The 14,615-nt window shown below is 46.4% G+C and overlaps 1 protein-coding gene across 1 annotated transcript in view; it reads left to right on the top strand.

Annotated features, from left to right (window-relative positions):
- LOC147702253 (sterile alpha motif domain-containing protein 9-like) overlaps nucleotides 1-14,615 on the top strand; it is an 89,142-nt gene that overhangs the window by 28,507 nt on the left and 46,020 nt on the right. The window lies entirely within an intron of this gene.

The following is a 14,615-nucleotide window of genomic DNA, read 5'->3' as shown; positions in this document are numbered from 1 at the left end:
CGGTCGGAATGCAAGCTCCCATTGTGAGGAACAGGATTGCGACTAAACAGTGTTTGGTCGCATCCTACTTGCTGGGTTGATATCAACAATAGGAGGTGGTTCAGTCCCAGTTCCCAAACGATGTCGGACGGGCTCAGGTCCGTCCGGCATCGTAATTGGGGCCTTTGTAGCACAGTCACCCATTTAGTTTTATTGGTTGCACATGAGTTGAATTGCATTGGAGACCAATAGCACCGTCATCATGTTACTTTTTCAAATTGACCTATTGAAGTATAGCTGTGACAAATATTTTAGTGTGCAGCAACTGTAACAGGGCATGTTGTTTCATGGGAGAGTTAGGACCCTGAATGTTCAGAGTTGTTTTATTGAAAAATGACAGCACGTGCAATATGAAAACACCTTACAAAACACTTTCACAGCCATTCCCTTTGTATGTCTGAGAAAATGCAGTGGAGTCTATTTGTTGCCCACACCCTTTGGACCTTCCAGCTTGTACTTCAGCTTTTATTTGCTGGTTCTTCTTAACCCAAATTATATTGTAATTTGTCTTTTCATCTGTCCTATCATGGAATAAATTCCTCAAAGCGGCCATCCTGCATAGTAACAAAACAATTATTGAATTATGAGGGTAATACTAGGAAACAAACTAAACAATAGCTCTATTCATCATTACTAAAATAAAAAGAAAACACAACAGTAACACGGGACACAGATTTTGTCGTATAAGTTACAAGAGGAACAGTTCCCTTTGGAATATATCTCAGAGCTTCACCCAAAAAACTTTAAAAGCGATATGATTAATTGCCATTTGTCATCCGGAAGCCTTCACTGAAATATACCCAGAAGCTGCTTTCTACTTGATATATAACTCAAGACATATCAAGGTATTGTAATTAAAACACAGCGAACAAGTTATATAAAGTACGGATTAAGGAAAATAGAGGCAACCTCAATACATTTTGAGGATTTCTACAGCCAATCTTTCTCATATCTCCTCTTCGATCTTCAAGCCTCTTAAGATTCTCTGTTGGTTCCTGCTTCTTCCATGCCGGTGTAAAGGAGTTAGATTGCATTGTGGATTTTTATCCTAGTTGTTCATAGTTATTGCTGAGGTTAAGTATTTACTTCACTTCAACTGTCGGAACCACGCAAGCTTAGATCACAAGTCGAAATGGGAATCACCACATGTATTGTGTCTTTTCTTTGCGCAGGTAGGAAGATCTTCATGTCCCCACATTTGTTGGGTGTTGTTGATTATACATCTTTAACCAATTATTTATCACATATAAAATGGATGGCTTCAATATCTTATTTAATTTTAAATAGATTTTTGTCAACTTGACCTCGAGTTAGATATTTTTTCATTTGTAGGGCAGAAAAAAATGTGTTTGATCAAATTTTATGTTACAATTGCCAGCAGCATATATAATGTGGCAACACAGTTGTTGGACGTGTACTTCAAGATCTGCATTTTTTAATTTCTTTTGTTAATTTCACGAATGTGGATATTGTTGCTTTTATATCTATTTTCCCCAACTTCTATTTAATCAAACATAGGTTCATTTTATTGCACCAGTTCAAAGCTCGCAATTAGTTCATCCTGAAAAAGAATTTGCCTTGCTGTAGGATATTGGGTTACTAGTTGAGTCGGGTGAAACTCTACTTAAGTGGCAACCACCATTTTTGTCAGGGTGAAAAACAAGCATGCTCCAAATTAACCTGTGCTTAACCCACTGATAGCTTGGCACAAAGCAGTCAGACTTAACATGGAAGCAATATAAATTATTTATGCAGCTATTTATGCAGCACTTCAAACATAATTAAAGTGAAAACACAACACAAGAAAAATCCCATTCTGATTTAGAAAAGTAGAAAAAAGGATTTGATACAATAACGACAAAAGTCCAATCAGTAGAGCTGGAGATATGCAATTTTATAAGTTTCAGTGAAAATAGTGGCTAAAAGCAATACAAAGCGGCATCTATGGTTAACTGGCTGAGCCGGACCAGGACAAAGTCACAAGTTTATCCTGACTGAGGTGGAACATAGGCCGAATACAGGTACACGGACCAAGTAAGACCTACTGAACATAGTTCCCTAATTCTGGGTTGCAGAGTACTGTGAGATCCTGCGTTGAGGATGCGTCGTGCAGCGGCGGTTCTGAGAGACTGAGGGTTGCAATGCGAGGTCCCGTGTTGGAGATGGATCACGCAGAGGCAGTTCCTAGGACTCTGTTTGAGGAAGGCTTGCAATGTGAAGTCCTGCATTTGGGATGCGTAGCGCAGTAGTTGTTACAAAAGCTGTGTGTTGCGATGCGAGGTCCTGCATCGAGGATGCATAAGCAGTGGCAGTTCCGATGCTAAGCTGCGAAGCGTCGTACTGCATCGGTTCTCCTTAGTTCACCGCTGGACTAGCAGAGCACCTTCAGGCCCAATTCCAGGGGCTTAGACTGGGATGGCACCACTTGGGGGGGGCGAGAGGGGGGCAAGACTCACAACAGGCAGAGTCACCTGCTGTGGACCCTGCTTGTCCGAGGCTACAAAAGTCTAGTGTCAAACTCTTTGTGAGTGTTCACAGGCAGAGCCTTTACCATGTGCAAGTCTGGTGGGTGGCAGCACCTCCCCATTAAGTCAGAAATGCCATACTGCCAACACCTATTCCCCATTTGTCTCACTGTCGAGGAGCAATACACAAAGATCAGCTGCCAGCTAAACCGAGTCGTGTGCCAATGACACGTTTCAGGCACCAAATGGTTGGGAAAAGAAACTGCCAACTTCTTGAAAGTGGTATTTTCAGAATTGGGACTTAAAATTCGACTCACCATTAAAGGTTTTAAATTACAATCCTTTACTAAACTCGACAATCTTACCTGCTACCAATTTACAGTTTTTTTGTTTTTTTTTAAAGTTGAATTTTTTTATTGACCTAAACGTAAAGAACATTTGAGACATCTGCATGAGGTTTAGCATACTCTTTTTTTTTTAAGCATATTTTTATTGATTTTGCATCACACAGTTTGCACGGGTTATACATTTGTTTTCAAGTTACATATACAGTAGAATAAGAATCAGTAGGTATCAATCTAATATTTTTCGTATCTAGTCATGTATAGTTGGCACTTCTCAGACTCGGTCCTCAATTCACTATGTTAGTCAACTTGAAAAACAGCTATCGCCCTACATCCCTCAAAATTCCCTCCAAGGTCCCCACAGCTTTTCCCCCTTTTTAGTGCACCCTCGCCTTTGGTACACCACTTGTTCTGCATTTTGACACCAGTCCATGTTGAACATCCTCTTCCTTAATGACATAGGTTCTGACTTGCCCAACGCCCTGGCAACGTTTCTCTTTGCCACTCCCAAGGCTAAGGTGACCCATATACATTGGTACCTGGGTCTAGGTTCTTACCCGGATACGTTCAGTAGTATATCCTTTGCACTTATTTTGACCGCCTCGGATAAGACTTGAGCATAAACATATATATTTTTATTGTAATTTTTAGGTCTCGCCTGAGCCACCGCTGCTCTGCGAGACATTTAGTGTGTGGGCTTTCAAAAGTCCGAACAAAGCTTTTTGGCTGGCAAAGAGCTCGCGGTTACGCGCGCAATGACGAGCAGAGGCACCATCTGGCTTTCCTCTCTTGTCATGGTGCGCGCACATCGCACACCACTCACCAGCCTGCTTTCACTATTGCCGTTGCGCGCGCACGTGCCTACCAAACATGCCTCATTTAAACACTACAGATTTATTTAAACTCAGAGCGCGTACTTCACTTTTACTTTCGTGGCCGCGTCACTTTTGCGGCCGTGTGGGCAATACTTTCACGGATAATTGGCGTCTACGTTTTCCACTGTGCGCGCTTTCCCTTCACCTTCACTCTCCCGCCCTCTCTCTTGAAACCTCCCTGCAACAACCAGCAGCATTTCCCACAGTCACGCAGCAACTAACAGCATGCTTGTCTAGCCATGCAAAAAGAAAACGCTCATCAAACCTTATCCTTCTATGCCTTTACACCAACCAAACAGACATATTGCCCTTTAACTGCCATTCTCCTTTCTAGGGTTACCTCGGGTGGCCAGCAGTCCAGAATACCACAGAAGAGCCAGTATTTTGAGAAAGAAATCCGCATTCCGCTAACGGCCATCTTCTTTCTTGTAATTATTGCAAACGGGGTCGGCGTGCAAGTGCCTCAGGTGCATCAAGCAGTTCAACACATATTCGATTGGGCAGTAGTAAAGTGTGGTGATCTTGCATTCGTTGGAAGAACTCTTATTATGGGATTGGCTAATGGAGGTCTTCTTTATTTCCCGTAGGTTGTAGAACATTGCAGATTGTGGTGTGAGTTTCGATTGGATGAAGCTTTGTTTACTGATTGTTTCATTGGCTGCTGGGGTTTTCTGGGAAGTGGCTTAGAAACTGTACCTGCTGCACATAGGAGCTTCTTTATGAATAGAGCAGGCAAGCTTCTTACTGTGGAATGAGTCACTTTTGAAGCTACATCAAAGTGAGCCGAAGCCCGGGCCTAAGGCAGCTAAAAGGGCACCACAAGCAATGTGAACAGGAACGATAGTGGTGACTTCAGAGCTGGGTCTTTTGGTCACCGTGGGTTCCGCCCCGTATTAGCTTCTATGGCGCCATCTGCCTTCTAATAGCCATCCGACTCATGCCACGATAACTTGTTTCCTCCCATGGCCCTTCCCTGACTGCTAAGGAAACAATGATGAGTGTGAAAGTGCACACCTTCCCTTTACTCTTTAATTCGTCCATAAAATGATGCATGTTTATTCTAGTGCGTGCGAACAGTTGTCTGAGAAACGTCCCAAGTCTCAGCTTAACTTTAAATCTACCAAAAAGGGCACATCATTCGCGCACCCAACTGCTGCACTGCTGAATGGGGATAATCCCTCAAGGTAAACCACTTCCTCCAAAGTTCACCATTTTTATCAGAGTATACCAAATGCATTTATCAGTCGTTTGTCAATGTCCTTCCCTGACTGCACCACACCCTTCTTGGCCCGTGATGGAACACTGCCACCTGCGCCTTGAGGCCGCAGAGTGTTGGTCCCCGCCTCGAACATCTCCTTGACACACTCCACAGGCCACGGCGAACAAGCCTTGAATGGCCGCTGCCCCACCCCTTATCCGAGCTCGTCATGCATAGCTGCCAAGGTTTCGAATTGCTGTGTGACATTCTCATAATTTCAGTATAATTATGAGTGATATTGGAACGGCCATGAGTGACACTCTCTCTCTAGCGTAATCAAGTAACAATCTAAGGTGATCAAGTCCTGGCAAAGTTGAACTTTTATTCATATAGGCAGGGCTTTTAGTGGGCTGGGTTTCACCGGTGCTGAGCACCGTCATTTTTTAGGTCTCGCCCGAGCCAGCGCATGCGATGTTCTGCGAGACATATTTAGTGTGTGGGCTTTCAAAAGTCCGACCACAGCTTTTTGGCTGGCATAGAGTGTGCGCTTACGCGCACAATGACGAACAGAGGCGCCATCTGGCTTTCCTCTCTCGTCATGGTGCGCACAAATTGTACACCACTTGCCAGCCTGCTTTACGTGCGCTTCAACGCTCCTCCCCCTCCCCCACTACAGAGCGCGTCCCACTCGCAGGTCCCTTTTCCCCTACCCCCACCTGGTTTCGCAGGAAAAAAGCAATGCTCTGTGTGGAGAAAAGGTCCAAGTTTCTCCTCTGATGTCAGCAGACCTTTGCACGGGTCGCATGGTTGTTTATGGCTGCCCACACTACGGGTGCAGTGAGTGTGAGTGCACGTGGTATGGTGCTAGTGTGGCTGCCGAATACTTGTTTATTTCCTGTCTTTTGCAACCTTTCATTTGTTCGGGTACTTTCATGCACGCACAATGTGAGCTGCTTTCTTTGTGCCCCTGCTCGCACTCCGGGAAATTAGCGGATTGGTTTTCTGTGTGCCTCTCTCCTTTGGTGTGTTTGTGCTTCCTGGCACACGGTGCCTTTCTGTGGGGCTATCAGGCTTGGCTTCCCATCTCTGCGCCTTTGCCCGCCTGTCCACTCCACACACACAGACACACACACACCAGGGAGCTGTCTGAGGCCCTTTCACCCCCAGCAAGAGTTTCCCAACAGTGCCCGCGGCTGCTATGCTTAGCATGCAGGCCAGTTCTCTTTACTGCTGGTTAAAGCACCCACATCATTTAGCACTTTTTGACTCCTGGCATTTTACACACAGATAAGGTGCTTTACTTTAGCACTTTTGAGCACTTGCCTTTTTATGTTCTCAATGACTCTCGTGTTTTACCTGTGTTTGACTTCATTAAATCCCCCCATTATTACCAGTTATGTCATCACTACGAATTTCTTTTTGGTAGTCTCTTTGTCCCTTGTGTGCTGGGACTGCCTATGTAGTCACTTTTGTTCCTGGATTTCGGTGTTATTCCTCTTAATCAGTTAGCTTCCGTTAAGGACACCGGTGCCAGGGTGGGAGAGCACAACCTCCGCAGCGCATCCTGGCCAGCTGGGTGTCTGGAGACCACTACACTGCGGAGGTGCAGGACTTCTAAAGGAATCTCGCCCTTCCAGAGGAGAGTGCTCCCCCACGGAGGTCAGGAGCCCCCCACAGCGTGCCTCCACGGAAGATGCCTCCCCCCCTTGCAAGGGGGTGCTGTCACGCGGACGCCATTGCGAGTACGTACTGTACACCTGGTTACCTCAGGACTTCATGTGAGCCAGGTATCGTCACTGTAAGAGGATGTTCGTATCGCAACCGATTATTGTAAAATAGAGCAAGGCGTGCGAGTAACAATGTTACTAGTAGGTATGTATTGTCGGACTTCAGGCATTTATTTGATTTCGGATACTGGTTATACTACAATACATGAATTGCCAGGCGTGGATGATGCAGTCGCACATGACATATGGCACGCTTCAGTAATAGCCATGGAGGGCTTGGCCTTTCGCACAGGTACTTTGCCTGGAAATGTTGGGAGTCTGTCTTCCCGACAGCAGCAGGTACCGCAAGGATGCGGCTCTCCTTGACTCTGCAGAGCCGACGCTGCTTTCATCAAGTGTGCTTACATTACTTGAGAGGGACGCCTGCAGTTCCCTGGTAAACGTGCAGGGTAGTGACTGTCAAAAAGATGCCACTCTGGATGTGACGCGCCACCTCATGCGCACAGTAGAAGTAATGCTGCAGTAGGGGGGAGCTTGTGACATCTCGCTGGTGCTTTATACCACTGACATCTCCCACAGACCCTCACACTTGGTGTGATTTGTGTAAGTGCTTTCTCCTAAAGATCAAAGCACCACGGATAGAAGATAGCAAACACCACTAATGAAGAGTGTAGGCAGTGCGAACATGGCCTTTAAACCTGTGAATCTTATGTAGCGGGACGTTGCCTGGCGACCTTTGAACTCTGTAGGCTGTGCATTAGGCGCCTCACTGGTTGTAGTCTGTGTTTCTCAGTGGATGCCCCTAGAGACACCAATGACGCCCGCCGCAGCTCTTCATAAAGCCACCCGGGTCTGTCCAGCACCTCGTGATTAGACGGTGCCATTCCGGACAGAAGGAGGGAGATAAGATCTTTCAACAGAGTATTTTCTCATTCCCTGAGAGTTAAATATTAAGCATTGGCATAGCCAATAGGTATCGACTTTGGAACCTTATAAGTGTTTAGCCATGCAAAAGTTGATGTTGTTGCACCAAGGATATTGTGCTGCATTACTAAATAGTTATAAGGTCCCAAAAGCGAGACCTATTTGCTGTGCCAATTCTTGTTAAGTTTATGGTCACAATTACACAATACATGCATCCTAGTATTTGTACAAGTGTAGCCGTTAAGCACTATTGGTCAGTTCCAATGTTTCTTGAGCGATGTACAATGTAGTCATACTATCTTTCGTGGTTAACGTCACTATTAAGTATGCTAGAGTAGGCAGATTAGCGTATTTCACTATGCATTTCCAACAGTATAGTTCAACATCATGATATACATTTAAAAGGTGTGTATACTTATATATAGTATTAACTGATGGTAACTCCGGGTGTTGTTGTGTGGTCCATTTGTCTTGTTGATTTATATTCTCTCAGGCACTGCCAGATCTCCTTTGGATGAGATTTAGCGGGCTGTAATTCTGCGAACAACTTGCTTGTGGTGTCGCAATAGATCATACTGCTATAAACCTGCGCATGCTTTTAGGGATATGAATGAATGAATGAATGAATGAAACAGTTCTTGTATTGCGCAAACTTAGCCCAGTGGGCGTCAAGGCGCCTAAGTCAAATGCAGAAGCTAGCGCCCTCCCAAGTCCTATTCTCTCAAAAGTAGGCCCTCTTAAAGAAGTAGGTTTTGAGAGCCTTTTTAAACGACTCGATGGAAGGGAGAGTTTTTATTTCAATGGGGATGGAATTCCAAAGCTGCGGAGCAACCACGGAGAAAGCTCTGGCTCCCCATCTAGCAAGTTTGACACGGGGAAAACCAGTTGAGAGAGTCCCGCAGAGCGAAGGCTTCTTGTGGGGACATGACGCATTAAAAGAGAACCGATAGCACTAGAGGGACCATCCTTCAATGCTCTGTGGGTCAAACAGAGAATTTTAAAGGCGATTCTGTGCTGCACCGGAAGCCAATGAAGCTCCTTCCTGGTTAGGGTGGCAGAAGAGGCTTTTGGAAGATCCAAGACAAAGCGTTCTTCAGCATTCTGCAAAATCTGCAGACGGTGTATCAGGCTTTTATTGGCTTCCATGTACAGGGAGTTGCAGTAATCTAGCCTCGAGCCAACCAGGGCGACTGCAACCTGTTTGCGCGCCTGGGGGGAAAGGTACCCGCGGATTTTATTGAGTATCCTGATCACACCCCAGCAGGTGGCCACGGTCCTGTTAACTTGCAGGGACATAGAAAGCGAGGTGTCAAATAGTACACCAAGATTTCTGGCAGATTGGGAGGGAGTGGGGCAGATGCCAAGAGAAGAGGGCCACCACTCACTCGACCACAGATCTTGGTCCTTCCCAAAGATCAACACCTCCGTTTTTTCGCCGTTCAGTTTGAGGGAATTTATAGTCATCCAGTCTGCCACATACTGCATGCATACCCTGAAACTGGCGGCAGATGTACTAACAGAGGTGTGAGCTAGTGATACCATGATCTGGGTGTCATCTGCGTAGGATACCACCTCCATCCCCTGAGATTTAACTAGTCTTGCCAGGGGGGCCACATAGATGTTAAACAGGGCCGGACTTAAGGCCGACCCTTGTGGCACCCCACACTGCAGTGACTTGGCAGGGGAGAGGTGGTTCCCAAGCATCACTCTCTGCTCCCTTTCAGTCAAGAAGGAATTTAGGAGGCTCAGGGCCGGTCCCATGACACCAGCTTCCCTCAGCTGAGATGTAAGAATGGCGGGGGACAGGGTGTCGAACGCGGCCGTGAGGTCTAACAGGGCCAGAACCGTAGTTTGGCCAGAGTCCACTTTGCGTCGGATGTTATCGACCACACAAGTGAGAGCGGACTCTGTGCTGTGGTGTTTTCTGAAACCATGTTGGGTGTTATCCAGGTATTCAGAGGAGTCGAGGAAGGAGGACAAATGGAAGTTGAGATGCGCCTCGAGCATCTTCGCGGGAGCTGGAAGGAGGGAGATTGGCCTAAAGTTTTTCAGCATGGCCGGATCCAGGGACGGTTTCTTAAGAAGAGGTTTAACAATTGCCTTCTTCCATATCGGAGGGAAAGATCCTTGAGTAATAGCCTTGTTCAAAACCTCAAGCATGGGGGGAAGAAGGCTATTTCTGCATTCCTTCAGTTTTTTAAGAGGTATCGGATCAAGGGGAGAGGCCGATTTGGTCCTGTCAAGTAGTAGGTTCAGTGCTTCAAGGGATAGAGCTGGAAATTCCATGAGTAGGCGAGATGGATCTTTGCCTAGCGAATCGAGACTGGATATGACAGGTGGAATATTTTTATCAAGAGCAAGGCAATGGGCTTCAAGAGAGACATGTATGTCATGAATTTTGTTATGAAAGAAGTCAGAGATATCATTGCAAAGTTCTTGTGAGCTAACTACGGGGTCAGGGATTTGCAAGGAGCATAAGGTGTCGGCGATTTTAAAGAGCTCCCTAGAAGAGGAGAGAGAGCTAGTGAGATTGGAGAAGTATTCCTGTTTCTCTATTATCACTCTCTGTTTGTAAGCCCGCAGTGCAGATTTATGAGCCTTCTTGTCATTTAGGTCCCAAGATTTCCTCCAGTTTCTCTCACTGCTCCTACAGCCTTGTCTCAAAAGTCTCAGCTGATCGGAAAACCAAGGTGCCGTAGGCTTACGGCGCGCTAAATAGCGCAAGGATGAGGGAGCAAGTTGTTCCACTGCGTTAGAAATGGAGTCGGTCAGAGTTTGGGCTGCCTCTGCTGCGTCACTAAGAGCTAAAGATTCAGGAGTGGAGACCAAAGGGGCTAGGGCCTCATCAGAGATATTCCTTAAGTTTCTCCTGAGGGTGAAAGGGGAGGTGGTCCGGTTAGTGGAACAGGGGACAGGAATGAAGAGTTCCAATGGCACGGCAAAAAGATCGGTCCAGACCACCGGTAGTGGAGGGCCGGTGGAGAGCCTGTCGTCGTTAGAGAAGACCCCATCCAGCCTTGTGAGTGGTACTTTTTACAAGCTGGACGAGGTCGCAGGCTTCTAGCGTTTCGACAAGAGAGATTGTGTCCTTTGAGTTGGTCTCATCTAGGTGAAAATTAAAATCACCCAGGATGGTAAAGGCCGTTTTTCCGAAGTAAGGTTCAAGGATGGTCATTAGTTCAGAAGGGAAGCTGGCCCTAGAGCCTGGGGGTCTGTAGATCAGGATCCCAGAGAAGGAGGCTGAAGGAGAAAGGGTAATGCAAAAATAAAGTGATTCTAAGTGAGATGGAAGAATCGATATTGGTTTGATCACACAGAGAAAGGAGGATTTCACAAGAATGGCAATGCCGCCTCCTCTGCGCAAGAGTCTGTCCTGCCTATAGAGAGAGTAGCCGTCAGGATATAATCAACATACACGAGTAGTGCTAAAAGTGGAGAGTGTTCCAATTGCAGCGCATTCATTCGCTGAACTTCTATGATTCTGTCTTGCAAATAGTATTAAAAAAGGACCCCCTGAATCTGCTAGTAGTTCCTAGGACAGGGAAACAATTCTTATAATAGTAACATTCCTAGGCAACTAGAAACCTGGCGAAAATCAGATCTTACACATACAAAATTATGAACAGAGGCTCAGTGTACTACCAAAAGACAGTGAAGAACAATTCATTTTATTCATGCAAATTGTTTTTTAAAAAGGTACAACAATATCATTCATAATACCGTAACAGTGACATGACTACCGATATAAGAATACATAAAATCCTATTCAATTCACATACATTCTATCACAGAATTATACAAAAACACATAAATATGCATAATATAATGGTATAAACCATAGGTGGCTAAGTCTTTGTAGATAAAGGAGGTTAACACCTTTGTCATGACATTGTTATGTTATTACCTGATTTTCGCCAGGTTTCTAGTTGCCTAGGAATGTTACTATTATAAGATATGTCTTGCCAATATGAAGCAATCTTGGTACATGCCCATGTCATGTGTGCGAAAGTGGCCATGTGCATGTAATGTTACATTTGGGGCAGTGTGTAAACTGGTTATTGTCTATGCGAACCATCTGTTGTGGGGTAACATAAGCCCTTTTCAGGAATTTAAAATGGATTAGCTTATGTCTATGATTACATGAGACTAATTTTGCAGCAGCTTTTCCAGATTTGATCTGTGAGGGGCCGTCCCAAGGCCGCTTCCCATGCACCTCTCACCTTAGTATCTTGTGGTGGTATGAGTGCCAGGAAAGCTTTATAAAATCGGGAAATTATATATTCTCCACTATGATCTTCAATTATAAGTGTAAGTAGTGTGAGTTCCTTAGGTTCAATGGGGTAGGTTGAAATTATATTCCTTAATGGTGCTTGCATACAGGCCAGGATTAATTGGTCCATTAAAGCAATATTTTGTACGGCAGAAGGTGTGCCCGTTGGGGAATAAGTCACCAATTTTGCATATTTCCAATCGCTGTAGGGTGTTCTGCGTTAATGGGGCCAGTGATGGGGGTAGCCATGGGTTAGCAAGCATTGGAAGCGTTGGAGAATATAATGCTGCCCCTCCTGTTCTCATAAGTAATCACACCCATGCTCAGCAAATGGTGTTTAATGTTTGGATATCGTGAGGATCCCATGTCATCCCAGCTGGTTACAGAGCGTCCAGTGGGGTGGAGTCTGCTAAATCTCTCCCTAGTTTGGCATGAGGAACTCGCACGTCGGGTGATACCAGAACCAGGAATAGCTACATTGTGCCACTAAATAATATAGTTGTATATCCGGCACTACAAATCCCCCTTTTTCATATGGTAGGATCAGTGTGTTCCAACTTACTTTTGGTTGTTTACCCCCTATTAATTTTGTTAAGAGCGTTCTAATTTGAAGAAAGTCATTTGTTAAGGGGATGGGTATGTTTTGAAAAAGATAAAGCAGCTGGGGTAGGACTCCCATTTTAATAATGGCTATGCTCCCGCTATGGATAGCTGGAGATAAATCCATCTTTCCACCAGTCTATTTAGCTTGTCAACTACTAGCCGGTAATTTAGTCTCAATACATGTTCTTTATCCCGGTGAAGGTATATTCCAAGTATTTGGTTTCCGCCTCACACCACTGTATTGGATAATTCCCACAGTACCTGTTACGCACTTCCATCAGTGGAAAGATCGCTGATTGGCCCCAGTTTATATGGAAACCGGACAGAGCGCCATACTGGTCCACTTCCGTCAGAATCGGCAGGAGGTTGTCGGGTGGCTTCCTTACATATAGCACTATATCATCTGCATAGAGAGTTATTAGCAGTGGGCTGTGCTTGAACTGTAGTCCTCTATGCATATGATCTTTTTACAAGTTTCTCACCCGTGGGTCCATTGCAATTATAAACAATAATGGAGACAATGGGCACCCCTGCCTAGTGATATAGAAAAAAGGTTCCGTGATCATACTATTGAAACGGATGCGAGCTGTGGGCGCAGTGTACAATAATTTAATCAATGCAGAAAAACCCTTCTGTATACCCAATTTTCCCAGCACAGTGTGCAAGAAAGGCCATTCCATAGAATCAAATGCTTTTTCAGCATCCAGTAATGCAGCCAACACTGGGACTCCTGGATCTATTCTATGGAGGACCAAAGAAAAGGTTAGTAGATTCAGTGCTGTGAATCTATGCCTTATGATTCCAGATTGAGCAGGTGATTTAATCTGCTCCATAAGGAGAGCTAGGCGGGTAACTAACATCTTAGCTAGTGTTTTATTATCAAAATTGAGAAGTGACGGCGGTAAGATCAGCATTTTTCCGGATCTTTCCCAGGTTTCAATATCAGGGTGATAACCGCTTCCCTAAGTGTGGGAGGTAGGGTTCCTTTATCCAGGGCCTCGGCATATACCTCCAGGAGATGAGGTGTCAGGAGATGTCTGTAGGCATTATAAAAGGCTCAGGTGAAGCCATCGAGGCCCGGTGCTTTTGAGCCATCCATAGCATCAATAGCCTGTATTATCTCTTCGGTTGAGATGGGTTAACTCAGAAATTGTTGATGGGCGTCTAGCAGCCAAAACATTGCTATCTCATCTAGATAGTAAGAAATGTCTCCATGAATGTTGACGGATCTAGGGGGGCGTGGCTTGGGCGCCGATGGCGATGGTCGCCTGAGAGCTCGGCTCCGGGACTGAGCCCGGAATTATCCTGAATATCGGAGGCTGAGGGACACCCCAGACCCCGCATTCGGTTGAGCGAGGCGACGACACCCTCCCGAGGGCCCTGGTGGAGTTTGGACGGAGGTGGCTTTGAAGAAATGCCGAAGTTTGCGGAGTGGCGGAGTGCGACCCAATATGGCGCCCGGACCCCTTTGTCCCCTTGATCGAACCTACGGAGTTGAGGAGGTCTCGCGGGTGTCGCCCGGCACCCGGCTTCACCAGCCTCAGTTGTTTTAGACATTGGACATTGGCTGGTTCGGACCCTCTACAGCGGGACCATACTCGTTTAGACGACCGGGCGGGTGCCCACGCGTTAGAGGGCACCGGGCACGGGTGCACTTAGTTCTAGGCAGTGGTCGGCACCGCGACTCCGCAACTAGCTGCGAGTTCCTGGCCACCCCGACTACATGGATGGCGCGACACTCGGGCGCCACAGGACAACCGGGGGAGTTGGTGGCCCTTCCCCCGGAGCTATAGTGGGTGAACGGGCCTGCCCGACTCGGAGACGGGTGTCTCCGCCCCCTTATCGGTGCCCTCGGACGCCGTGGCGGTGGCGTGAGCCGAAACGGCGGAGTCTCCACAGGCTCTGGAGAAGGAGATCGCCCATTCCGGACTGGAGGGCGAAACCCCGGGAAAGTCGTGCTGGACACTTGCACACGGAGGCGAATACTCCGGGACCTTTGCGGAGAGCCCCTGGCAGCATGGGGAAACCTAAAGGAGCCAAGGGATCCAGCCAGGCCACCTCGGACTCTGAGGCCCAGGACAAGGAAGAACATGGAGATCCTAAAAGACCTGGTGGCGCACCACTCCAGCAACAATTCGACCGTGTACTGGAAGCCATAGAGGCAACTCGG

This window comes from Lissotriton vulgaris, chromosome 7 (genome assembly GCF_964263255.1).
Source record: "Lissotriton vulgaris chromosome 7, aLisVul1.2, whole genome shotgun sequence".
Taxonomy (NCBI): domain Eukaryota; kingdom Metazoa; phylum Chordata; class Amphibia; order Caudata; family Salamandridae; genus Lissotriton; species Lissotriton vulgaris.
The sequence above is the reverse complement of the archived record's forward strand: the minus strand, read 5'-3'. Positions and strand labels throughout refer to the sequence as shown.